Genomic DNA, 27,546 nt, shown 5'->3' with positions numbered 1-27,546 from the left:
CAAGAAGTAGGCTTATGCTGTTTCATGTATATATAAACTTGACTATATGAAGGAATTCCTAGATAGTTGATCCAACATTCTTGGGTATGTCTGTGATAGAATTTCTGGGCGAGTTAGTAGACTGAGTCAATAGCATCTAAGTCAGTAGACTGAGTATGGATCATTCACCTTCACCAATGTGGGCAGGCATAATATCCAATCTGTTAAATGCCTAGACAGAATAAAAGATGGAGGAAGAACAAACTCCCATCACTCCTCTTGAGCTCTGGTGTCTATCTTCTTCTAATCTTGGATATTAAGAATTTCTGATTCTTGGGCCTTCTTACTCTGAGACTTATACCTTATACCGTGAGGCCTCTTGGGACTTTAGTCCTTCTGTCTTGAACTGGAATTTAGACATTAGCTCCCCTTTTCCTCACATCGTTTGTACTGAACTGAATTATATCACCAGTCTTCCTGATTCTCCAGCTCACAGACACATATTGTAGAACTTCTTGGACTCCATAATCTTGTGAGGCATAATATATTCCCATAGTATATCTCCTCTTATATATGTATCTATTTGTCTATATATCCTACTAGCTCTGTTTCTCTGGAGAGTCCTGAATAACAGAGTTTTCTCAATTATTTTGACCACACACTGATTTGTTTCTGGTATAATGAGGTTAAGGAGGCACTTACTAACATTCCTTAGAACTACTGTCATGAAAAAAGCACAAAAGAAAATATAACAATACAAAGAATTATTAATGATCTTTAGCTAAAATTTTTCAAGATGGCACTTGCATTGCAAGAATCCCACTCCAGTGATAAAATATGCAGTCTAAGGTTTTGACAGGAATAGTGGCATCTGTGAATACTCCAGTATAATTGTGATTTGTGGGGAAAAGCCCTCAATTAGGACCAGACTATGAGCTGTTAACAAAAGGATTATTAAATCTTCTCAATAGGCAAAGATCAAGAGTTCCAAGGTGTCAACAAGCAATCAGTATGAGCAGGATAACAAGAAAGTACTCTTAAAACAATTTACAACATATGCTTTTTTAAAAATGTTTTTTAGTTGTTGATAGACCTTTATTTTATTTATGTGTATGTGGTGCTGAGAATTGAACCCAGTGCCTCACATATACTAGGTAAGAGCTCCACCACTGAGCCACAACACTAGCCCTCAACATATGCTTTTTGGATCAGAAATTTTCACCACAAATATTCAAAATGGATTCCTTACATACCTGTCACTTTGGAAGAGTTCCTGTATGTCCTTCTCCATTCTGGGTCCTCAGGAACATATTAGGGTCATGGAAACTCAGAGATGAGAAAGAGTTTTTAAGATGTCTACCTAGCATAAGATTCTCTTTCACTATGTCCCTGAAATACTATCATCTAAACCTTTCTTGTACATAGGACAGGCAGCTGTGTATTCTATGAAGCAATCCATTCCACTTTGGAGGCATTCTATTGGTTAGCAGTATTTTTTATTTTCCAAATTAAATGTAGATTGATTCAACTCTCACAATTAGTGTTCACACTTATTCTACAGCCAAAAAGAATGAATTTCTACCATAAGCATTTTAACCAAAATTTCAGTTAGGAGAAAAAAAATCAAGAGATCAATTATACAACATAGTGACTACAATAATAACATCGGAACACAACCGTCCGCCCCCACTGCTGTTGTGGCCAGGACTGTGCACCAGCCCCCCACTGCCCACAGCTCCACCACCATCAAGAACATGAACAAGTATAGCAACATAGAAGAATTCGAAGAGGGATCCAAGATCAACGCGAGCAAGAATCAGCAGGATGACGGTAAAATGTTTATTGGAGGCTTGAGCTAGGATAAGAGCAAGAAAGGTCTTACTGAATATTTGTCTCAATTTGGGGAAGTTGTAGACTGTAGGATTAAAACAGATCCAGTCACTGGAACATCAAGAGGATTTGGATTTGTGCTTTTTAGAGATGCTGCTAGTGTTGATAAGGTTTTGGAACTGAAAGAACACAAACTGGATGGCAAATTGATAGACCCCAAAAGTGCCAAAGCTTTGAAATGGAAAGAACACCCTAAAAATGTTTTTGTGGGTGGATTGAACCCAGATACTTATGAAGAACAAATTAAAGAATATTTTGGAGCCTTTGGAGAAATTGAAAATATTGAAATTCCCATGGATACAAAAACAAACGAAAGAAGAGGATTTTGTTTTATCACATATACAGATGAAGAGCCAGTAGAGAAATTGTTAGAAAGCAGATAATATCAAATTGGTTCTGGGAAGTGTGAAATCAAAGTTGCACAGCCCAAAGAGGTATATAGGCAGCTACAGCAACAACAAAAAAGGAGGAAGAGGTGCGTGCAGCTGGTGGGTGAGGTGTACCAAGGGTCGTGGCCGAGGTCAGGGCCAAAATGGAACCAAGGATTTAATAACTAGTATGATCAAGGATATGGAAATTACAATAGTGCCTATGGTGGTGATCAGAACTAAAGTGGCTATGGTGGATATGATTATACTGGGTATAACTATGGGAACTATGGGTATGGACAGGAATATGCAGACTACAGTGGTCAACAGAGCACTTATGGCAAGGCTTCTCAAGGGGGTGGCAATCATCAAAATAATTACCAGCCATACTAGAGGAGGACATTGGAGAAAACGGGAGATGCTAAAGATACCCATCTTGCAGGACGACATTGAAGACTGGTCTTCTGTTGATCTGATTATTTTGTAAAAGACTTTCTAGTGTAAAAGACACAACTACCGTGTCCAACTGTATATAGCCGCCAATTAGTTTTCTTTGTTTTTACTTTGTCCTTTGCTATCTGTGTTATGACTCAATGTGGATTTGTGTTTATACAATTTTATTTGAATGATTTCATGTTAAACCTCAAATAAATGCTTCCTTATGTGAAAAAAATAACATCAGAACATATTTTGAAAAATGCAAAGATTAGATTTTAAGTATTCTCATCACAGAAAAATGGGAAATAATGCATGTGCTAGCTCAACTGACTCCACAATGTATACATATTTTTTTCAAAATTATGTATGAGGTAGATGATAGTAGATTAGACAAAGGAAAATGAAAGGAAGTGAGGGAGATAGGAATAGGAAAGACAGTGGAATGAATTTGACATAATTTTCCTATGTACATATATGAATATAACCACTGGGAATCTCACCATTGCATAAATCCACAAGAATGGGATCCTAATTAGAATAAAATATATTCCATGCCTCTATAATTATATCAAAAATAGAATACACTGTCATGTATAACTATAAAGAACCAAAACATCATGTTGTAAATGATAAATATATTCAATTCTCATTTCTCAATTTTTAAAAAGTGCTTTATTTGGAAATAACTATTATCACCAATGGCTTTTTTATTTGTTTTGTTTTTGTTCTTTTCTTTTGATACTGAGGATTGAATCCATGGGTGTTTAACCACTGAGTCATATCCCCAGCCCTGTTTTGTATTTTATTTACAGTTAGGGTCTTTTATTTAGAGTTAGGGACTCACTAAGTTGCTGAGATTGGCTTTAAACTTGCCATTCTCCTGCCTCAGCCTCCCAAGCCACTCGGATTACAGGTGTGTGTCACTGTGTGCCCAGCTCCCATTGTTTGTTTGTTTGTAGTTATAGATGAACACAATACCTTTGTTTCATTTATTTATTTGTTTTTTTTGTGGTGCTATTGAACCCCGTGTGTGCCTCAAGTGTGCTAGGTAAGTGCTCTACCACTGAGCTACAGCCCCAAGCCCCACTGGTTCTTAATGTAAAGGAAGACTAACTTGAGGAGGCAATTTAAACTCTCCATTATCACGTTCTGACCCTAATCATTTTCCAGCTTACATCAAAGCCTTTAGATGGTAACAACATGTACTTACTTAAAAAAATTCTGACAACCAAAAAGTTAATAAGGGGAACTTCCTATTTTAGAACTATTCCAACTAATCAATGAATGAATGATAGAATTAGAAACATTTTCGGGGCTGGAGATATAGCTCAGTTGGTACAGTGCTTGCCTCCTCACAAGGCCCTGGGTTCAATCTTCAGCACTACAAAAAAATAAATAAATAAATAAATAAAAGTAGAAATGTTTTTGTAACTCCTATTGAGAAAATATAGGTAATGTTAACCAATGGCTTGTAACCTTGAAAAGAAAAGAGTACTGACTAGAAATATGGAATCTATTTGGTGGAAGAAATAAGCTTCAAAAATGTTAAACATAAATCTGACCAAGCCTCAAGATCCACCTATTTTTTCATAGGAAATACAATGGTAAAAGAAAAAATGATACCACAAGAATTCAATCCATAGATTCAGACTCTGGAAAAATCTATAGGACAGTGATAAATGAAAAAAAGAAGTTCAAACTTATTGATTTAAATGGAATTAAAATATTACAATGTATAGATTTACTTATATCCTGATTTAAATAAACTATGAAATAACAATTGTGAGGCAAATGGTGAAATTCAAATGCTAACTGGATATTTAATTAATGATATTAAAAAAATTATTAATTATTGTTAATTTTGGGATATGAAAATGATATTGTACTTATCTTTTTAAATTCTTGACTTTGGAAGATATATACCAAGATATTTACCAATGAAATAATATGATATCTGGAATTTTCTGAGATCCCCTTCAAAATAATTCAGTCAGGAGGATAATAGAAAAAGCAAGATTGCCCATAAATTGATAAATGTTACAGCTGGGTGATGGGCATATCAGAGATCATTATACAAATATTCCTGCATTTTGTATCTGTTTCAAATTCTCCATAATAAGCAACTTAGGAAAAAATACCCCTCCATTGTCTACAACTCAATCCCCATCTCATAAGTCTTTTTTCCTCCAGCAGAATGATTTTCAATTATTTAAGCCATTTCTCCTATAACATGAATTCCAGACACTTCACCATCCTGCTTATCCTCCTTTGGGAAAATCAAAGTTCCCCTCAAACACAATCTCCCAATTGTGGCTTGAGTACTGCAGAGACATTATTATCTCCCTTAATCAAAATACTACAATTTTATTAAAAACCTAAATAACATTAGATGGTTTGTCATTTCATGTCATATATCTGACTCATATTGAGCTCAGTCAACTAAAGCCATCAAGTTTTATTCACACAAGATGTGGCATATTCAGGCCCTCCATTTGTACAATTGATTTTAATCATCACTGCTAAATCCATCTTCAGTTTCAGCCTATCTTTCCAGCTCATGGAAATAATAATGGTTGTATGAGTACCAATAAAGATAGAAGCCATTTATTATTTTCTCTATCATCATTTGATCTTCATGAATTAGAAAAAAGTAATTTTCCCCAGGTCACACAACTAGCAAGCAGCATAGTTGGTTGAAGCCTTCAATCTTTCCAACTCCCAAACTCACATTTTTATCCTCTCTCTTCTGGGGTGCCTTGTACAATATTAGCTATTCTCTTTAATGCCATCTGCATACTCTTTAAGGAATGATTTTTTCCAAATTTTTGATAAAAGTTGTTTATATCAAAATGAGGAAGAACAGAGCATGGGGTATTCATAGAGGATGTCAACTGGCACTGGTGTATTTCATATAGGATTAGTGGATCAAATATTAAACTTATTTACCTTTATTTCACTCAGCTCACATATCCCTATCTATTCTAAATAAATAACATGATAAAGACTGTCAAATGTTTGCTTAAAACAAAAGATAGCTTCTTATCTACAAAATTAATAATGTGATAAAAAATAAGGTTATTTTAGCATGACTTATTACTAGAAGAAACCCTCTGGTTCCTGGTGATTATCTTTTCTTTTCTTAGTGCACATAAAATGTTTATTTTAACAATCTAGTCTAAAATCTTGCCAGGAAAACATGCCAAGATTAGAGGTCTCTATTGTCAGGAATCCATTTTTCCTCCATTTTAAATCACTACATATGCCTATCTCCTGCCTAAAAAGTCTTAAAGGTTACAGATATGATTCACAAATCACATTTTAAGATTATTTCAATATCCTAAATTGTAATGCTTTTGGATCTGGAATCTTGCCCCATACTGAGAGTTTTCAGACTGGTAATTTAAAACTATATGTGATTATTATTCATAATGTATACTGATTGCAAATGCAGTTCATAATAATTACTGTAAATGCAGTTTATGATAAAGGTACAGAGTACTATGGGGCTTTAGAAATGGCAGAATGGAGACAGTGTGGACTGGAGTATAAAGGAAGGACTTTATGGGGATGAGATTGACATAAGTGTTGAGAAATATACAGAAGATATAAAATGAGAATAGTTTAGTTTCTTTTTTTCCTGTTGCCATCTGTCTCAATCATTATAGTTCTTGCTTTTAGTGTTGATTTTTAGGTATTTTATTGTCCTTAGCTTCTTAGCACATTCCTTATAGTAACTTTTGGCTTTACCCTTCATTATTCTATCTTTACTCCTGAGTAAACCGTGCTCAGGGCCTCTTCCAGAGCTAGAGTTCAGATGGAGGAGTTGACCAAGTCAGAATACAGATATGGCCCATAACTCCTGGGATAAAATCAGGTCAGGAAGTAAGGGCCAGGCCAAAATGAAAAACTCAAAGAAGCAGGAGCAGGGCAAGAAATAATCCAAAATACAACCTATGGCAAGCATGATCTAGCAAGGAAGATTGGCAAAGCCAATATAACAGTAAATACAAAAATAAAAAGCATTATACAAGCAGAAGAAATCTGAAACATTTTACTTGATCTGAACATTCCTTATAATATTCTTTGGGGTTTAAATATTGCTTCTAAAATTTAGTGTCTTACAATATTTACTTTAACCAAGAGGGAATGGCTATTTAGAAAATTTGCAATAGAGAACAAATATTATGAATATGTTTGAATAATGTACTCTATTGTTCAAAATAGTGAAATTACATTTGAAATTACACTTGTAGCTCAATCTGCATACATTTCCTGTAGCCTACAATATTCAAGAAATGCAATGTACCTTTGATAGGAAACAAAATGATGGATGTGATAAGGATGTTTAAGATACAATCCTAAGGAGCAAGGACGTTATAATCACATCAGAGAGATGAGATTTGAATAATAATTTTTATAAGGCTATATATAGGAATAAAATGAGTGATATGAATAATATGTTGCAAGTGTTCAAAGAAGGGAGACAATTCTGAGTTAGAAATAATTAGATGAGGCTCACAATCCAGGTCTCAAAGATTCTGATAGGAAGAAAAAGATTAGAAAGAGCATTTCTCTAAGTTCCTTACAGGCAATGCGAACACAAATGTCTCCTTCTAAAATGTGCTTGACTAACCAGATTGAATTCTACACAATCACTCCTGCATTTTGTACTCCAAAAATTGCTGCTTCCTTTATGCCCCACAGCCAATCTTGGGAGATGGGGAAGGAGTAACTTCAAAGATACGGAAAGCCTTTGGGAACATCTTGTAAATGAAGGGAAAAACATGGTCACCTGGAGGTTCCACAATGGTAATCACTACTAAATACAAATTTTCCATCTGTCCTTTGGGTATCTCTTTCGACCTACAAGAAGGCAAACTTCCAAAACTAAGGTTACAATAAAGCCCTTTTGTAGTGAACCACAAAACAACAAAAGGGCTATTCAACAGCTTAACATTTGCTTTTGTTTGCAGCTCACAGAACAGCTGCTTTCTGGCTTGTTAATAAATTTCAGTGGGTGTCGTCTGCCTTTTGCAGTCCATCAGAGTTTCTGGGAAAACATGGGAGTAAATCATGTAGTCAAGAGCCTGGAGTTATGTACATGTCTATGTTTATTTCCTACATTATATTTAATGGGGACAGCAGATGCCACAAAGAGCCAAACAATTAGTTGACTTCATTTCTAAGACTCTCTGTGAATGGAATGTAAGTGAAATTTTACCTTATCAAAGGCACAGACAACTTTCAGGTTTAGTTCTTGCCATACTGAAGAATAAATAAGCAGCAGTTTAGGCACAAGAAGTGATGTATGATTTACAAATAGTTTACTGACATTTTTGCCTTTCTTTTTCGGTGGGGATGGGGGTGGGGGTGGGGGTGGGGATTTGCATTGCCAGCCCTTTTTTTTTAAGAGAGAGAGAGAGAGAGAGTTTTTTTTAATATTTATTTTTTAGTTTTCAGCGGACACAACATCTTTGTTGGTATGTGGTGCTGAGGATCAAACCCGGGCCGTACGCATGCCAGGCGAGCGCGCTACCGCTTGAGCCACATCCCCAGCACCCCAAGCCCTTTTTATTTGTTATTTTGAGACACGATCTTGCTAAGTTGCCCAGGCTGGTCTCCAACTTGCCATCCTTCCATCTCAGCTTTTCAAGTGGATAGGATTATAAGCCTACACCACTGCCATTGGCTTGTCTATTGACTTTTAAATCAAATATGTGGACCAGGCTGAACATGGTGGTGCACAAGGTAATTCCAGCCACTCAGGAAGCTGAGGCTGGTGAATCATAAGTTCAAGACCAACCAGGTCAACTTAAACCCTTGTTATGCTCGAGTTTGGGATCCCCAAAAGACCACCAGAGACCAAGATAGATGAAAGCAGCAAAAAGGTGTTTATTGCCAGCTAGCTAGGTCCTCTGAACACACAGCAACTGGTGACTCTGAGAGGCCGCAAGCCCAGGGTTTGCAGCAGATTTTTACACTCTTTAGGGAAGGCAGGGACTTCCCATACATCATAGCATCTCTTAGCAAATCCTCACACACCACAGGAAAATCATAAAACAACTCTAAAACATGATTAGCATATCAAGTGGCGGGAAAGAATATGGAAATGATTATTGGTTAGTTCAAGGGGTTGACGCACTTTAAAATGATTGGTTTAAACTGTGAGGGTGTCGCAAGGGGGGTATGTGCCAAGCTGCAGGGCTTCTGGTTTAGATATTGGTCACCATATCTAGGTGGGGGTCATCTGGAATTTCAGATATTTCAATATCTTGGACTATCTTAGGCAATCACCATCTGCGTTGTGCAGAGCTTTCTGTGCTTTAGGACTGCAGTAGGTCAAGGGTTAAGTTTCAAAGCAAAATGAGGTCCCAAGTAAAATGAGACTCTTAGGTCTTTCACCCTCAGCAATTTAGCAAGATCTTGTCTCAAAATAATAAAAAGAACTGGGGATATAGCTCAGTGGTAGAGTACTCCAGGTTTCAATCCCCAGTATCAAAAAGAAAAACAAACAAAAAAGCTCAACAACAATGTGGTAGTCGACTGTCTTACCAAAAAAGAATAGTAGAACACATTTTTAAAACCAAAATCAAGTTGAAACAAGTCACAAAACTTGAAATCCTATGAAAATCCCTTAAAGATCAATGTTAACCATACAGATTTTGTCTAAAACAATCAGGATTTCCTTGAGTTTCAATGACAAAATTTTGAAATATGTGAATTCCCAGTTTTTATACAGAATATTTTTATCATAATTTCTGAACCAATATCAAAAAGTAAATGCTTTTTGTGTCAGATAATTTACCTAGTTGAACAGATATCCTAGAAAGGGGACCTCAACTGCATACAAGTTGGAAAAGAATTTCAGCATACGCTGAAATTACTTACAAAAATTGACACACATTTAAGAATGAACGTGGGCCATCTTGAGAGTGACAAGCTTTTGGAGAAAAGTGAGGAATACAGATTCAAAGGAGAATGAAGGACAACTCATTGGTATGGGTCACTAATATTTATAGAGGGATGGACTAGAGGAGAAGCTACAGTGGACTTACCAATTTTGCCCCAGTTTCTGTAGGGCTTATGCATTGAGCATCTGCAGGCAAGGGCATGTGTTAGGAGCAAAGGCTGGACTTCAGTTGAGAAGTTTAGGAATGCCTATTTTGCATTTAAAAGATTCATGGACATTTCCTGCATTCCAACATTTTCTCCTTTATTTTTAAATTTTTGGTACTGGGAATTAAAGCCAGGACTCCCTAATACTGAGTTGCACCCCCACCATTTTAGAATTTTTTTTAAATTTTATGACAGTGTCTCACTAAATTTCATAGGCTATTCTCTAACTTGCTATCCTCCTGCCTCAGCCTTCTAAATCACTGGGGTTATAGGTGTATGCCACAAGATGGGATCTCATGGGTGCTCTTTTGAGACTTAGTTTTGGGCCTGGGGATAAAGCTCAATTGGTAGAGGGCATTCCTTGCATGCACAAGGCCCTGGGTTCAATCCCCAATACGACAAAAGAAAAGATACTTAGTTTTTTTCTGTATCCCCAAATTCCTATCTCAAGATTATTATATGCAGTATTTTATTTGTTCCACATAACCAGCTTGTAATCTAGGTATCAAGTTTTACAGACAATTAATCCAAGAAATCACAAAGGATAAGTGGTTTCCTCAAGTCTGTATAACTAGAAAGCAGTAGAGTTGCAATATAAATACAGTAATACTTTATTCCCAAAGCTTACATTTATCGCACTGTTCCATATCAGTTGTCAAAGAATTCTTCATGGTTGCTAAAGTACTCACTGAAGAAAATACAGTTAGTTATCCCATTGAAAAAGTCTAAAGCCAGGCATGGAGGTGCATGCCTGAAATCCTAGCAAATTGGGAGGCTGAGGAAGGAGGATCACCCCAGTGACTTGGGAGGCTGAGGCAGGAGAATTACAAGTTCAAAGTCAGCCTCAGCAACTTAGCAAGGCCCTAAGAAATTTCATGAAACCCTTCTCAGAAGAAAAATCATAGGAAGGGCTGGGGATGTGACTCAGAAGTTTAGCACTTCGAGTTCAAATTTAAAAAATTCTGTGTTTTGCAGGATGATAGTAGTATAAGAAAGAAAACCTGCTTACATATGGTCATATAGTAATAGCAACACAAGTTACAGTAGGAAAGCAGCAAGAAACTCAAGAGTGGTTATTTGAATTGTATTTTCATCTGATATTATTTTCAACAAATATTTGAGTACCTAATAAATTCAGTTTGGATATTTGCAACTGAGGTACTTGAGAGACATCCAAATGGACTTGAAGAGAAACCAGCTGGGTATGTGGGTCTGGGGTCATCTGAAATGTCTCAATTGGAAATATTATTTTGGGAGTCTTCAAATTAATTGAAGCAAAAGGTATGACTAAAGCTGCCCCCAGAGAGAACACAGAACCAAGGGAAGAGATCCTGGAACTGATATTTAAGGAATGGCACATTCTTCATTATTTTGTGCAGTGCTGTAAAACCCTCTGTTTTTAAAAAGCAGCAATGCTGTAGGAAAAGGGATCAGAGAGGACTTCATTTAGGCTTTGATCAGACATTGGTGTTGAGCTTTGAAGTATAAGTATTATTTCCCTTGCCTGTGAAGGTAGGACGAGCAGTTCACTCTTGAGGAAAGGGTATAAGCAAAGGCACAGAGGCATAAAATGAAATGTTACATTTGGAGAATAACAAGCAAATCTTTTATTAAAGCAATGTAAGGAATAGAGAAAGAAAGGCCACAAATAAAACCACAGACCAATTATGGCAAAGTTTAATCTATACCCAATGTGAATTTGTTGAAGTTTTAAAGAAAAGTAAAAGCCATATTCATGTTTTAGGAAGAGGATTCTGATTTCATTGAGAGGGATTCATCAAAAATAATAAGATTATGCTTTTTATCTGTTTGTGATGAAATAAATCTCAAGATATTAAACTTATTTTCCTGTATTTTCTTATTTATTTTGATCTCCCCTTCTCCCCAGGTTATACAGTGCCTTTCATGCTTTTGGAAAAAGTAAAAGATTCAAATCATGGCTTCTGACATTTAAAACTCTTTTGAGTTACACAAATCTGGAATATCAAGTTTCCAAGGGCTCAACCCTTAAAAAGTCAGAACTTGGACCTTATGCCATTAACAACAGATCTGGAATCAAAGTCAGTTTTCTCATTTCAAACTAAAGAATCCACAGGGTTGGGAAGAAAGTTAGAAGTCACCAGGCATGGTAGCATATACCTATAATCCCAACAATTCCAAAGACTGGGGTAAGAGGATTGCAATTTTGAGGCCAGTCTCAAAATTTAGCAAGACCTTGTCTCAAAAAATAAAAAAGGCTGAAGATGTAGCTCAGTAAGAGTGCCTCTGGGTTTAATCCCCAGTACCTACCCCCCAAAAGAAAAGTAGTAAAGAAAGAGGAGAGGCTAATGGATCCCTGAAAAAAAAATGGCCCTAAGTAACACTTTTACTAAAGGAGACTTGATGGTGCAGGGGTAATTATAAAAAGAAAAGGTTATATGGAATAGGGGAACAGAAATCTTCTGTGTCTCTCTTTTATAGGATATCTTTCTGTGTCCTCTAAATCTAACAGAAAATAGAAGCAGAGAACAGAGATGGCTGCATTGAGAATCTAGGAAAAAAAATGCGCTTGTAACAACCTCAGAGATCCCCAATGTTCTACAAGATACAGGAAGGGCCACATGCTGTTGTGTTCTCAATAAGAGGAAAATAACCAGATCCATGTATTCTTGTGATAGAAATGAATAGCACAAGACAGCAATCATCAGGGATAGAGACGTATTGTCATGGACAGATAATGAAGACAGAAAGAGATAACTTCTCCCACACGTACACATACACTAAAAAAAAAAAAAAAAATAGGGAGAAAGACAGGAACCTGAGATGAGTGGAGAACTTCAATTGTTGAGACTGTTTCTACAGTCTAGCTTACTGAGACCAGTTATCAGAAATTAAATTCATATGTAGAAAATTGAGATAAAGGGTGAATGAACAATAATTAATTCCCTTATTTGAATGTACTTACTATCAACATTTTGGTATATTTCATTCCACTTCTTTTTTTTTAATATTTTTTTGTTATACATGGATACAATATCTTTATTTTGTTTATTTATTTTTATGTGGTGCTGAGGATCGAGCCCAGGGCCTCACATGCCGAAGCAAGCACTCTACCATGGAGATACTGCCCCAGCCCTCACTCCAGTTCTTTTCCATAAACATAGAATATATAAATTATTTTGCATTTAACATTATATTGTTAGCATCTTCCTATAAATTAAATATTTCATAAGATACTCCTTGAATAACCAATAATATTTCACCACATGAATATAAAGTAATTTATTTAATTATTTCCTTACAGTTAGATTGTCTTTTGTTTTTGTAAATTTAATGTTGCACTGAATATCCTTACACATAAATAGTTGTGTCAGTATTGATCAGTACCTTTGGACAAATTTTTGGAACTAAAAAGTCAAAAAGTACACCTGGTTAAAGATGGCAAGCTAAATAAATTCCCCCTCCTGAACACAGGAAGATATCAGAAATAGTACTCACAAGTATGTCACCATCCTTAAAAAACAAGAAACAAGGGAAGAAACAGGAACTCTCTGAAGACCAGAAATAAAAATGCTGAGGTACATGAAATATTTTTGAGATGTTTGAAAATGCTGATTTTTTGTATAGGTACAAAAAAAAAACATAAGGATAATTTAAAATACAAAAGTTTAGCAAAAGAGAATAGAAAGGATATGTACTTTCCAAAATAGTAGTGAAAAAAATCAGCAAACCAAACCTGATTTTTTTCTAGTGGACTCTAAAGAAGAAATAACAAAAAAGAAAAATACACAAATCATTGCACATAGAATACACGGCGAAAAAAATATATGGTGGCTGAAATACTTCCATATTTTTCATTCATCATAATAAGGGTTTAATGACTAAAGTTGCCCATTAGAAGACAGACTTAGAGTTTAGATTTTTAAATATAAAGCAATATGCTATTTAAAAGGCTTACACTAAAACAAACAACATAGAAATATTGAAAATAAAATGATGGGACTATGCATGGACTTCAGTGATAAAGTACTTCCTTGCCCAGCATGTTCAAGGCCCTGGGTTCAAGCCCAGGCACTACAAAAAGAAAAAGAAAAAAAAAACAGAAAAGAAAAAGAAATGGAGGACAAAAGACATGCCAGGCAAATATTAATGAAAATAAATTTAGGAGAGCCATAATATCAGACAAAATAGAATATAAAGCAAAGCACATTAAAAGGCATATTGGTTAAAAGACCAATTCACAAAGAAGATAAAATACTCATAAACTATGGTTGCTTCAAAAAGCATTAGAGCTATTTCATATAAAATTTTACAGTTTTTTAAAAAGGTAGAAAGCTTCCAAACTCATTTTATGAAACTAGCAAATTTTCTTCCTATTAGGCAAGCATCCCAGGAAAAGACAGTGTCTTTTTCCTCTGAACCTTATTACATATGAATAATTACACCTCACAGAAGAGGATGGAGTTTAGAGAAGGGTTTCATGGCTTCCTCAATATCAATATTTGGGGCTGGAAAATTCGTTATTACTATGGACTATCTTGTGCATTAAAGGATGTTTAATATAGACCAGGCATCCCTTGTCTCTCTCCATTTCATGCCAGTAGCATTTCCTTCTCCAGCCCCATCTAGTTGTGACAACCAAAAATGTCTCCAGATGGGCCCAGTGGTGCACTCCCTTAATCTCAGTGGGCTCCAGGCTCATGCAGGAGGATCACAAGTTCAAGGCTAGCCTCAACAATTTAGTGAGGCCCTCCGCAACTTAGAGAGATCCTCTCAAAAATAAAAAATAAAAATAAAAGTAAAAAGGGCTGCGGATATGGCTCAGTGGTAAAGCCCCTCAGGGTTCAATCTCCAACATAAAAAAAGTCTCCAGACATGCTGAATGTTATCTGGAAGGATGAATCATTCCCAGTTGGAAAACAACTGGGTTTAAAAATTGCAGGGAAGTGGAACTGAAAATACTAGATTAGGTCAAAGCTGAACTCAACTTTCCTCTAAATTTGCAATTATATTAGCCAATACATTTCCTTACTGTTTAAACCACTGTAGAACTAATTTTATGTTACCTGCAGCCAAAACATCAACAAAGTTACACTCTGGTTTATGTTAATTTCTCTCAGTTCTTTGGTCAGAAATTATTTGCTACCCTTTATAGTTATTTTTTTTCCATTGAATTTCAGACTACCTACCATGTTAAAAAAGTAATTTAGTTAGAACTTCTTTAACCCTGTGATGCATTTGGAGAGAACTGGCACCATTACAATATGTAGGCTTTCCATCAAAGAGCATAGTTTTTTTATTCAATTTTCGTGTGGCCCTTTTTGTACCTGAGTATAGTTTTGTAATTTTGCCATATTGGTCTTGTACATTTAATGTTAAGTATTGTTGGGCATTTGTTTTGCTGCTACTGATAAATGACATTATTTTGTTAAAGTTATTTCTGATGGTTAATTACCGAAACTAAAATAATTTAGTTTTCTTTTTCCTTTTTTTAAAAAAAAAAAATTTAGTTCTGGTACTGGGATTAAACCCAGGGATGCTTTACCTCTTAGCCCCATCCCCAGTCATTCTTATTTTTTGAGTCAGAGTTTTGTTAAATTGCTAAGGATATTGGGCTGGGGATGTGGCTCAAGCGGTAGCACGTTCGCCTGGCATGTGTGCAGCCCGGGTTCGATCCTCAGCACCACATACAAACAAAGATGTTGTGTCTGCCGAAAAACTAAAAAATAAATATTAAAATTCACTCAAACTCTCTCTCTCTCTCTCTCTCTCTCTCTCTCTCTCTCTCTCACACACACACACACACACACACACTCTCTCTCTCTCTCTCTCTCTCTCTCTCTCTCTCTCTCTCTTTAAAAAAAAATTGCTAAGGATAAGTTGCCATCCTCTGCATCAGTTTCCTGAGTCAACGGAATTATAGGCAGGTGCCACCATGCCCAGCTTATTTTTTTTCTTTTTTCTGGTCCAAGAACCAAACTCAGGGACTGAGGACTTAATTTTTTTATTTCAGGTGTCATTGAACTATGCCCTCAATTCAAATCTGATCTTGTAATCTGTAAAGATTTATGGGTACACATCCAGGCTCATTCATTTACTTATCATCTATGGCATGTTTTGCACTACGATAGCAGAGTTAAGTAGCTACAAGAATACACTATAGCCCTCAAAGCCTAAAATATTTACTGTCTTGTTCTTTATCCCAAAAATAATTTATGGGCCTCTTATGTACTTCAGTGAATTCATATTAGTTTCAATAATTTTTCAGCTAAGTGTCCAAGGTTATCTAAATTAATGATTTTTAGAGAAGCATACTTCATCTACTAGTTCATTTTCTGTTGCTATAACAAAACACCTGAATGGATAATTTGTAAAGTATAGAAATTTATTTGGTTCTGGAGGCTGGAAAGTTCAATAACATGGCACTTACATCTTAGCATCTGATGAGGGACTTCTTGCTGTATCACATAACATGGTAAAGGGCATCACATGATGAGACACTATCATCATAGGGGCTCCCCCTTATGAACTCATTGAATTTTATTTACTGCCCAAAGGTCCAAATATCATTAACACATGAATTTAGGGATAAAGTTTACAACACATTCAAACTATAAATATCTCCGGTTTCCAAAATTCATTCCTCTTAATATAGGGTTTATTTGGTTAGTTGGTTGGTACTACACTCTGAATGTATATGTCCCCCAAAATTCATGTGTTGAATCTTAGTCACCAATGTTATCTATGACATTACAAAGTGGGGCCTTTGGGAATCATTCAATTATCAGGGCAGAGCACTCATAAATGGGATTATTACTCTTATAAAATAAACAAAAGGGGTTTTGTTTGCCCTTTCTATCCTGTGAGGAGTACACAGCAAAATGTTTGAACCTGTAAAATAAGCAAAGGGCTCTTACCAGACACTGAATGTGCAAGTGCCTGGATCTTGTACTACCCAGCCTCCAGAACTGTGCAAATTTAATTTCTGTTGCATATAAGCCCCTGTATCTACAGTCTATGGTATTTTGTTACAGCAGTCTAAATGTACTAAGCCAACAGGAGTTGGCTGTTACTAATAAACTGCCTAAAACATTATTTTCCTTTTGGTACTATGGGGTGAACCCAGAGGCACTTAACTACTGAGCTACATACTCAGCCTTTTTTTTTTTTAAATTTTTAAATTTATTTATTTATTTATTGGTACCATGGATGGAACTCAGGGTTGCTTAACCAATGAATTACATCTCCAGAACTTTTTAATTTTTATTTTGAGACAGGGTCTCTCAAAATTGCTGAGGCTGGCCTTGAACTTATGGTCCTCCTGACTCAGCCTCCCATATTGTTGGGACACAGGAATGTACCAACATGTCTGGCTAAAATATTTTCAAAAGTAACAAAAATGCTTTTAGGATTTGATTATTGAGTATAATGCTGGCTTTTAAATTTTCTTCATCATATTAATGTGTTATATTATAAATTAATATTGAATTATTATTTGATGGTCAATCTACTAATTTTGTCTCTTAATGTACTAACATGACTAATTTTAAAGAATTTTTTTTAGTTGTCAATGGACTTCTATTTTATTTATCTATATGTGGTGATGAGAATGGAACCCAGTGCCTCTCACCCATGAGGCAAGCACTCCCTCCACCACTGAGCCACAATTCCAGTCCATGACTAATTATTTTATTACCTAATACTCAACTATACTTGAATTTCTGGGATTAACTGCACTTATTCAAAATATGACATATTTTCAATCTGTTCCCAGATTTTTTCCATAGCATTTGTGGGGGGTGGTACCAAGGATTGAAACTAGGAGTACTTAACCACATACCCAGCCCTTTTCTGTATTTTATGTAGAGACAGGGTCTCACTAAGTTATCGAGGACCTCACTAAATTCCTTAAGCTGGCTTTGAACTTGCAATTCTCCTTTCTCAGCCTCCCAAGATGCTGGAATTACAGGCATGTACAACTGTTCCCATCTTCCATAGCATTTTTATAGGATTATTTATATCTATATTCAGAAGTATGACTTAATCTGATTACTATTTTTGTGCTATTCTGTTAGGTTTTATCAAGATTATGTGATTTTAATTATATGAATAGGGAATCTTTCCCTTTTATTCTAGGCTCTTGAATACTTTCTATAGAAAATAAATGATTTGTACCTGAAATAATGAAGAAATTCCAGTATAAAACTATTAAGGCAAATAAAAGTTTTATAGCTAATTCTTTGGTATTTCTTTTGTTTTTTTAGGAGTTATAATGGACAATTTTGCTGGGTTTTTTTTTTTTTTAGTACTGGGTATTGAACCCGGGGCACTACATCCCCAGCACCCAGAGTACTTTTTTACTTTTTATTTTGAGACAGGACCTCAATAAATTGCTGAGGTTAGCCTTGAATTTTCAATCCTCCTGCTCAGCCTTTGGAGTTGCTGATTCTATAGGCGTGTGCCATAGTGCCCAGGTGCAAATTTACATCTTGAATTCTATGTTAAGGAAAAGGTTCATCAGAATATCCAGCATAATTATGAAGGTTTGTATTTAATCCTATGTTTAACTTTTTGAGGAACCATCAAGATATTATCACAGTGACTATACTCATTTTGCATTCCATAAGCAATATAGGAAGCCTCTGATTTCTTCACAATATGTTTAACAAAGTCTAATACCCTTGCATTGTAAAAATATTCAACAGGCTAGGAACAGAAGGAAATTTTCTCAATATGATAAAGGGCACCTGTGAAAAGCCTATATGTTACATAGAACTTATTCTGAAATACTGAAAGCTTTCATTCTGATTTAAAACAATACCATTTCAATTCAACATTATACAACATTTTATTAGAGGTTCTAACTACCACAGTTTAGTGGTCACTAAATAATTGATGAGAGATTTATCTGAACATCTCTAACCAAACATCTTCCAGTCTTTGCCAAATGGTTCTCTGTGTGTTGGCCAAACTTCAGCACTCAGCCACACAGTGTGTAGCTCTTCCCTAGTTTTACCTCCTGCTTCCAGAAATCCTCAAAGTCACCAGAAGGTGAGAGTTTAGGGCCTTCTTGATTATTTCCTTAGCATATGCACAGCCCTTAACCATGTAGCTGGCCTTCTAAAACTCCCAGAAACACATTGTAACTTTTCAAAGACTTTAAGGATTTCTCATTCCCCAGCCTTTCCTCCCAAGTTTTTTGATTAGTCTATTGTTTGCTCCAACTCTTATCTATCACCTGTGGCAGAAGCAACTCACAGATTAGCCTGTTAATGTTTTCAACAAATGTCCCCTGGGAAGCAATTTGGGAGTTAGGCCAATTCTGAGTTAAGGGAAAATAAAGACAAGGTTTTGAACCAGTCTTCTAGGGAACCATAAGACAAGTCAGAACAAATAATTAATTATAATTCTTCCAAATGAGCTCTGTTCTGCTCCCTTAGATACAAAAAAAAAAAGTTGGCTGTTATTTCCAGATACTGCTGAGTTTTGAGTTTTATAGCAGAGGAAGGGACTAGAGATAGTTAAAATTCTGTAAGGTTCTTGATGTTTGCTATTCTAACTGGAGTGAGATGAAATCTCAGTGTAATTTTGATTTGCATTTCCCTGTTGGCAAACGATGTTGAACATTTTTTTTCATATGTTTGTTGGCCACTTGTATTTCTCCTTATGAATCCCACTATTACACATAATTATAAAGCACCAATAAAATATATAAAAATGAAAATAAAATTATTTTAAGTTTAAAAACAATTCTACAAAGTTTATTGTTCTCACTGAAAATCCACCATTTCCCTTGGACAAGTGCTCTCTAGGTTGCTATAAGCTTTTGGTTAATTTCCACAGTTCTGAAAATGTTGATTTGCCTATTTTGGCCCATTTTTATTGCTTTTATGGAGCAGCAGAATTTGGTGCTACTTTTTCTCTAATTTTTATTGATATCACTCCCTATTTTTAAACATTGATGCATCACTTACTTTTTTGTATTTTTCAATTTACAAATACTAGCCAGGTTTAAAAATGTCTTTTTTTATAAGTTTAACTATACAATGTATTAAGTATGTACACTATGTGGGACAAAAGTAAGTCTTGAAAAAGACATAAAATATGAAGTTGATCTTGTTTGTACCTCATTATATTAATGATATTTCTTTTTCTTTTCTTTTGTACCAGGGATAGAACTCAGCAGTGCTTAACAACTGAGCCACATTATTTAGAGACAGGATCTCACTAAGTTGCTTAGGGCCTCACTGAGTTGCTGAGGCTGGCCTTGAACTTGCAATCATCCTGCCTCAGCTTGCCAAGTTGCTGGGATTACAAGCATGTGCCACAATACCTGGATTATTAATGATGTTTTTATATATCAGATAAATCATTTAGAGTAAGATATAATATTTGTATTTTTTCAAAGCATTGTTCCAGAAATTTCCTGATCATTACCATCATCATTCTCCAAACAACTTAGAGTATACTTGTTTTATCCCATATAAAATAAGTAAAACAGACTTAACTATATTTAACACTTAACATAAAACCATATCTGTGATTTAAAAATTCCATAAAAATTCATTTCAAAATATCAATGATGCCAGAGAAACAATCCACTTTCTAGAAACTGGATAAAATAGCTATTGACCAATATAGGGAAAATGAGGGAGAAGGAAGCAGAGATTGATACTTCAACCAGAGAAATTATTAAGTCCCTTGAACTTGTGTGAGGTAAGCATATATCAGGAACATTCATCAAACACATACCCTAACAAAATCATAAAACATGTATTGCCTTAAATAGATATTCAAGTGAATTATAATAGTAGCAAATATACAATTAGTAAGGTGCTATAATTAGAAGGATTTGTGGTGGTTGTTTTTACCATTTTAAAAAGTCTTCCTAGACTCACGAACTTCTCTTGATGATAGGAAGTAGAGAACTTACTAAAGTTACCAGCCAGTTGTCGGAAAAAAAAAAAAAAGTGAAATTCTTCATATAGGACTACAATTTGGGAAAATAAACATAGACATTGAAAATATTGCAAAGGCCACTAGGTCAGGGACAGATCTCTGACATGGGTCCCGCAGTGATCACTATCATGAAAGTTCAACCATTCAAAACAGCACCTTAAATACCAAATTTGTTCACATTCACTTGTAAAAATCTTATATAATTCCTTCTTTTGTTTTCTGTTTTTCTACTTTACTCATGAAACTATTTACCTGTGTCAACATACTGAGATAAATAAAATCTGTACTTATTATAAAAATGTATCAACCTGGGCTACCATAACAAAATACCACAAACTGGGAGATTTAAACAATAAAAAAATGCTTTCTCATAGTTCTATAGCCTGGAAGCTTGAGTCCAGGGTATCAGCATGGTTAGTTTTTGATGAGGGCCTGCTCCCTGGCTTGTAGGATTCATTTTCTTCCATGTATGTCCTCACATGGAAGGAAGGTGAGAGAGCAAGGTCCCTGATGACCTTCATAACCCTCATGAAGGTCAGGTCCTTAAGATATCACCTTAACTTAATTACTTCCCAAAGGTTCTATCTCTAAACATCATCATATTGAAAGTCAAGTGTTTCAACATATGAATTTGGAAGGAACCAATTCACTCCATAGTATTCTGCCTCTGGCCCTCCAAAAATCCTGTTCTTCTCACATGCAAAATATATTCATGATATCCCATCAAGCCCAAAGATTTTAGTATCAACTCTGAAGTCCAAAATTCTTTTTAAATATCACCAAAATAAGCTGTGGGTAAAACTCAAGGTCTGATTCATTCTAAGTCAAAATTCCTCTCCAAGGGAAAATCTGTGAAGGTAGACAAGTGTGCATTCCAAATACAACATTGGGACAGGCATAAGATAGACATTTTCATTTTTAAAGGGAGAAATCAGAAAGAATAAAGGGATAATAGAACCCAATAAGTATAAAACCTATTATGAAAAATTCTATTAGATCTTGAATTTCAAGAATAATTCTCTTTTGTTTGATGTCACATATTACAGGCCCACTGAGGGTGTGGCAGCCTCACTTCCAAGGCTCCAGGTGACTCCATCCCCATAATTCAGTAGTATAATCCTTTCCCCAAGGCTTTGAACCAAAGCCATCTGTCCTGCTGAAAGTCAAGGCAGTGGCCTTGATGATCACTGAATAATCACCTTTGGAATGATTTTCTTCCCCTTCTCTTGAAGAATAAGGCATGTATGTTGCTTGGTCACCACCCTAGTATCCTCTTCAAAATATGCTTTCTCAGTGAAAGCCTATAATCCCAGAAACGTGGGTGGCTAAGGTAGGAGCATCACAAGTTCAAGGCAAGCCTCAATAATTTAGCAACTCAGCAAGACCCTGTCTCAACATTAAAAAAAAAAATTAAAGGGTCTGGGCATGTAGTTCAGTCATGAAGCACTCCTGGGTTAAACCCTCAGTTCAAAAAAAAATGCTTTTTTAATTTTTTTGAACATGATAGGCTGAAATTTTCACAAATCTTCAAGTTATAGCTCTGTTTTGCTTAACAGTTCCTTCCTCAATATGTCTTTTACCTACCACAATACTATAAGCAGTCAAGAGGAACCAAGTTACTGCTCTAATTCTTTGCTTAGAAATTTCCTCAGATAAATATCCAATTTCATCATTCACAAATTCTTTTTTATAGATTTTTTAGATGTTGATGTACTTTTGTTTGGTTTATTTTATGCAGTGCTGAGGATAAAACCCAGTGCCTCACATGCTAGGCAAGCACTCTACCATTGAGCTACAACCCCAGTATGATCACTCACAAATTCTACTTTCCACAAAATATTGTAACAGTTCAACACTGTAATAAGGACTACCTTTACTCCAGGTTCTGATACTGTGTTTCTCATTTCTGAGTTCTCATCAGACTCACTCTTACCATCCATATTTGTAGCATGCACATGGGAACTCCGTTCCAGTCTGTACTCATCACCCAGTTCCAAAACCATCTCAAGCCATTTCCACATTTTTAAATATTTGTGTTAGTTTTCCATTCCCATGACCAAAATACCTGACAAAAATAACTTAGCAAAGGAAAGACTTATTCTCGCTCCTGGTTTCAGAGGCTTCAGTTCATGTTCAGCTGGCTCCATTGCTTTGGGCCTGAGGTGAGGCAGAACATTATGGTTAAAGGGCATGGTAGAGGAATGCTGCTCAGCTCATGGCAGCCAGGAAACAGTGAGGAAGAGGCCTTTGAAAAGATATAGTTCCCAAGGGCACAATCCCAGTAATTTACTTTGTCCAACCATGCCCCACCTGCCCACAGTTAACATTTCTCCCCAAAAGACCATTCAAATTTTAATAAATCAAATGTATTAATCCACTGATGAGGCCAGAGTCTTCATGATCCAATCACTTTTCAAAAGTCCAACTCTGAATCTTGCTGAATGGGCATCAAGCCTTCAACAGATTATGAAACTTTGGGGAACATTTCCAATTCAAAATTTAACAGTATTTGTTATTATAGTATCCCATTTTCTAGTACCAAAATCTGTCCTAGTCATACTCCACTATTTGTTATGACAATATACCATGACTGGGTGGCTTCAACAAAAGCTATTTATTCTCACACAATTATAAAGTTGAAAATCAGAGATTGAGATGTTAGTATGGTCAAGTACACTGAGAGCTCTCTTCCTGATTTGCAAATGGCCATCTTTTCAATAAGTGTACATATGACCTTTCCTCAGTGAATGCTCAGCGAGAAACAGAGCAAGAATTCCACTGTCTCTTGTTCTAGGAGACCTAATTCTATGATAAGGGCCCCATCCTCAAGACCTCATCTAAAGCAAATTATCTCCCAAAGGTCTCACCTCAAAATATTATCACTTTGGGTGACTAGGCTTCAGCATATGAATTTGGGACTGGGGGTAAAAATGTTATCAAGTAAGCTTCATTCTTCTCCTAAGTTTTCTATTATAATAAGTATTAAGGAAAATTATATGAGCATATATAATTTTTCATGTTAAAGATGTTATCAAGAGAGACAATTGTTAATGAAGTAAAACATTGAATATTGAGGTCTTAAGAGACTATATGTCTTGTGACCTAAGAAAATGGCCTTCTAAGAAGTAGGTAATAACAAAAATGAATTCTACCACATGACTAGAGCAGATATTAGCAATAGAGCCATTTACTGTTTCTCTGAGCAGGGTAACCTATCAATCGCATCTCAGTTGGACAATATTGAGAGCATTGTGATTTCTTAAAATTGCAATTTTAATGAGCCAGCCATATCATTTTTATCTTAATTTGGTGTCTTAACTCACTAATTGTTCCAGTACAATGATCATTAGAAAGTGGAAGGATTCTGTGATCTACAAAGCTTTTGACATATGAATATTTTTCATCATAGGAATTTCTCTTACTTCCAACTTGTGTGCTGCCAAAGACATCTTTTAAGAACAAAATAATGAATATGAAATTAATTATATCAAAACTTCATCATTCCAAATATCACAGGGTGATAGCTCATTTTCTATTTAAAATTTATTTGGATAAGATTAAACATCTAGAGACTTTGTTAACCCTGAGGTTGAAATACTTAGTTCAAAGAAACTTTGATCCTTTAATTATTCCCATCATATTGTACATTGAAGGGAATTATATTTATCATTAGCCAAGAAAATTAATCTAATAAAACCACTGATGTGAAACTTGATTATGATATGTTTGAAGAAATTATTTTCCTTGGTTTATTAAATATATATCTCCAAAAACAAATGAAATTGCTTAGTGACTGTGTGAAAAGCAAGTATTTCTAAAGATGGTTCATACTAGGGAGGGCTATCCATGTAGGATTATTTAATTGTAAAGGGGGCACGAAGGACTAACCAACACATCTGGCAAGATAAATTGATAGCAGGTTATATCCTAGGTTTCTCCTTGCATTTTCAAAAGGTTTGGCATATTAAATTGATTTTCCATGTGAATGTTACACTCATTTATGTAATTGTTAACATTAATACTTCATTTATAGAATAATAAATTCTTGGTTGTGGAAAAAGCCCTTAATTTTAGAGACAAACATAATCTAAAGAAGCAACTTCAGGAAGTACCTGAACCACAATCGTAGTAAAGTGGAGCCTAGCTAGAGGAAATTTTCTTTAATTAAAAGTTCTTCCTTCACTGCTGGATATAATCTTTTAAGGTGATAAATAAGCCGAAAATTGAATTCGTTAACTTGGATGACATTTTTCGCTTTTCCAACTGGAAGGTTTGGCTCTGTTATGCAACTGATACATCTGGGAGTCCAAGTTTAATGCCAAGAAAGAAATAATATTTAAATCTTCCAAGTGAATCACTACTTCACTTTTGCAACCTACGTGAAATGCCAAGTGTGTATTCTGCTATGGTTTCATAGCAGTAAACACTATAATGTCATTTTACATCAAAATGAAAATTGCTGAACAAACAACATTTCAATAAATGTTCACCCACTTCACAAGTGTCCTAGAAAGTTACAAAAACAAGCTGGACATGGTGGCACACACCTGTAATCCCAGCAGATTTGGAGGCTGGAATCACAAGTTCAAAACCAGCCTCAGAAAATTAGTGAGACCTTGTCTCAAAAAATAAAAAAATGAAAAGGACTGGGGTTGTGGCTCAACAGTTAAGGGCCCTGAGTTATATCCCCAGTAGCAAAAACACAGTTATAAAAACAACGTCTTTTGATGCTAAGTATTTTCATTTATTTATATATTCTAGAGATTATTGCTCTATCTGATGTGCATGGGAAAAATTTGCTTCCCTTCTGTAGGCTCTCTATTTACTTCACTGATTGTTTCTTTTGGTAAGAAGCAGATTTTCCTTTTGAATCCGTCCCATTTATTGATTCTTGACTTTATTCCTTGCACTATAGGAGTCTTATTAAGGAAGTTGGGGCCTAATCCAACATGATGAAGATTTAGGCCTCCTTTTTCTTCTAATAGGCGCAGGGTTTCTGGTCTAATTCCTTGGTAGGTCCTGATCCATTTTGAGTTGAGTTTTGTTCATGGGGTGAGACAGGGGCTTAATTTCATTTTGCTGCATATGCATTTCCAGTTTTCCCAGCACCATTTGTTGAAAAAGCTAACATTTCTCTAATGTATGTTTTGGGTGCATTTGTCTAGTATGAAATAACTGTATTTATGTGCAATTGTCTCTGTGTCCTCTACTCTGTACCATTGGTCTACAAGTCTATTTTGGTGCCAATACCATGCCAATTTTGTTACTATTGCTCTGTATATAGTTTAAGGTCTGGAATTATAATGCCACCTGCTTCAATCAATCAATAAGTGGGCTAAGGAACTGAACAGACACTTCTTAGAAAAAGATATACACAATCAACAAATATATGAAAAAAATTGAACATCTCTAGCAATTAGAGAAATGCAAATCAAAACCACTCTAAGATTTCACCTTACTCCAGTCAGAATGGCAGTTATTAAGAATACAAGTAACAATAAGTGTTAAGGATGTGGGGGGAAAGGCATATTCTTACATTGCTGGTAGGACTGAAAATTGGTGCAACTAATATGGAAAGCATTATGGAGATTTCTTGGAAATCTTGGAGTGAAACCAACATTTGACCCCAGCTATCCCACTCCTTGGTTTATACCCAAAGGACTTAAAAACAGCATATGATAATGATGCAGCCATATCAAATTTCATAGCACCACAATTCACAATAGCTAAATTGTGTAACCAACCTAGATGCCCTTCAATAGATGAATGGATAATGAAACTGTGGTATATATACACAATGAAATATTGCTCAGCATTAGAAGAGAATAAAATCATGGCATTTGCAGGTAAATGGATGGAGTTGGAGAATATAATGCTAAGTGAGTAAGGAAATCCCCCCAAAATCAAAGGCTAAATGTTTTCTCTGATAAGTGAATACTGATCCATAATGGGGATGCAACGGAGCATGGGAGGAATAGAGGAACTTTGGATGGGGCAAGGGGGAGGGAGGGGAAAGGAGGAGGCAGGGGCTAGGAAAGATGGTGTAATGAGATGGACATCATTACCCTAGCTACACATATGAAGAAATGAATGGTGTGACTCCTTTGTACAACCAGAAAAATGAAAATTTGTACACCATTTGTGTAGTATGAATCAAAATGCATTCTTCTTTCATGTACAACAAATTAGAACACATTAATTAATTAATTAATTAATTAATTTTAAAATAAAAAACAAGGGCTTGTTTTGCTTTTGATTAAATATAGCATTTATAGTTGTCATCTAAAGTAGAATATCAGCAGAACTGGACATGTGATTAGTAGTCCTTTTTCTGTCTTCTTCAGACTATGTAAACCATTAATCAAATAGTCATTTATATGGTATTATGTAAAAATGTGGATGTGTAACCAAGGTGATTCTGCAACTTGTATTTGGGGTAAAAATGGGAGCTCATAACCCACTTGAATCAAATTTATGAAAGATGATATGTCATGAGCTTTGTAATCTTGTGAACAACCAATAAAAAAAATTAAAAAAAAATAAATGAAAATAAAACTTTTTCTTGCTGAAGCAAAAAAAAAATATGGTACATTGTAGTAAAACTGACAAAGATTAACAAAGAAAATAACTGTGTGCATCAGAATTGAAACTCAGCACATTTTTTTAACTCTCCAGTATGTTAATTGAATTCTACCAATTAATAAGCAGACAATAGGACCTTAAAGGAAATTAATTTGCACCAAAAAACAAAAAAAAAGTCAGGCAGAAGTCCGAAAAGAGGAGCTAGGGATGTGGCTCAGTGATAAACACTTGCCTA

The 27,546-nt window shown here is 35.4% G+C and overlaps 1 pseudogene; it reads left to right on the top strand.

Moving 5' to 3' along the window:
• Window positions 1-1,718: 1,718 nt before the first annotated feature.
• Window positions 1,719-2,653, top strand: LOC143410042 (heterogeneous nuclear ribonucleoprotein D-like pseudogene; annotated as a pseudogene).
• The last annotated feature ends 24,893 nt before the right edge of the window (window positions 2,654-27,546 follow it).

This window comes from Callospermophilus lateralis, chromosome 11 (assembly GCF_048772815.1).
Source record: "Callospermophilus lateralis isolate mCalLat2 chromosome 11, mCalLat2.hap1, whole genome shotgun sequence".
NCBI lineage: Eukaryota > Metazoa > Chordata > Mammalia > Rodentia > Sciuridae > Callospermophilus > Callospermophilus lateralis.
The sequence above is the reverse complement of the archived record's forward strand: the minus strand, read 5'-3'. Positions and strand labels throughout refer to the sequence as shown.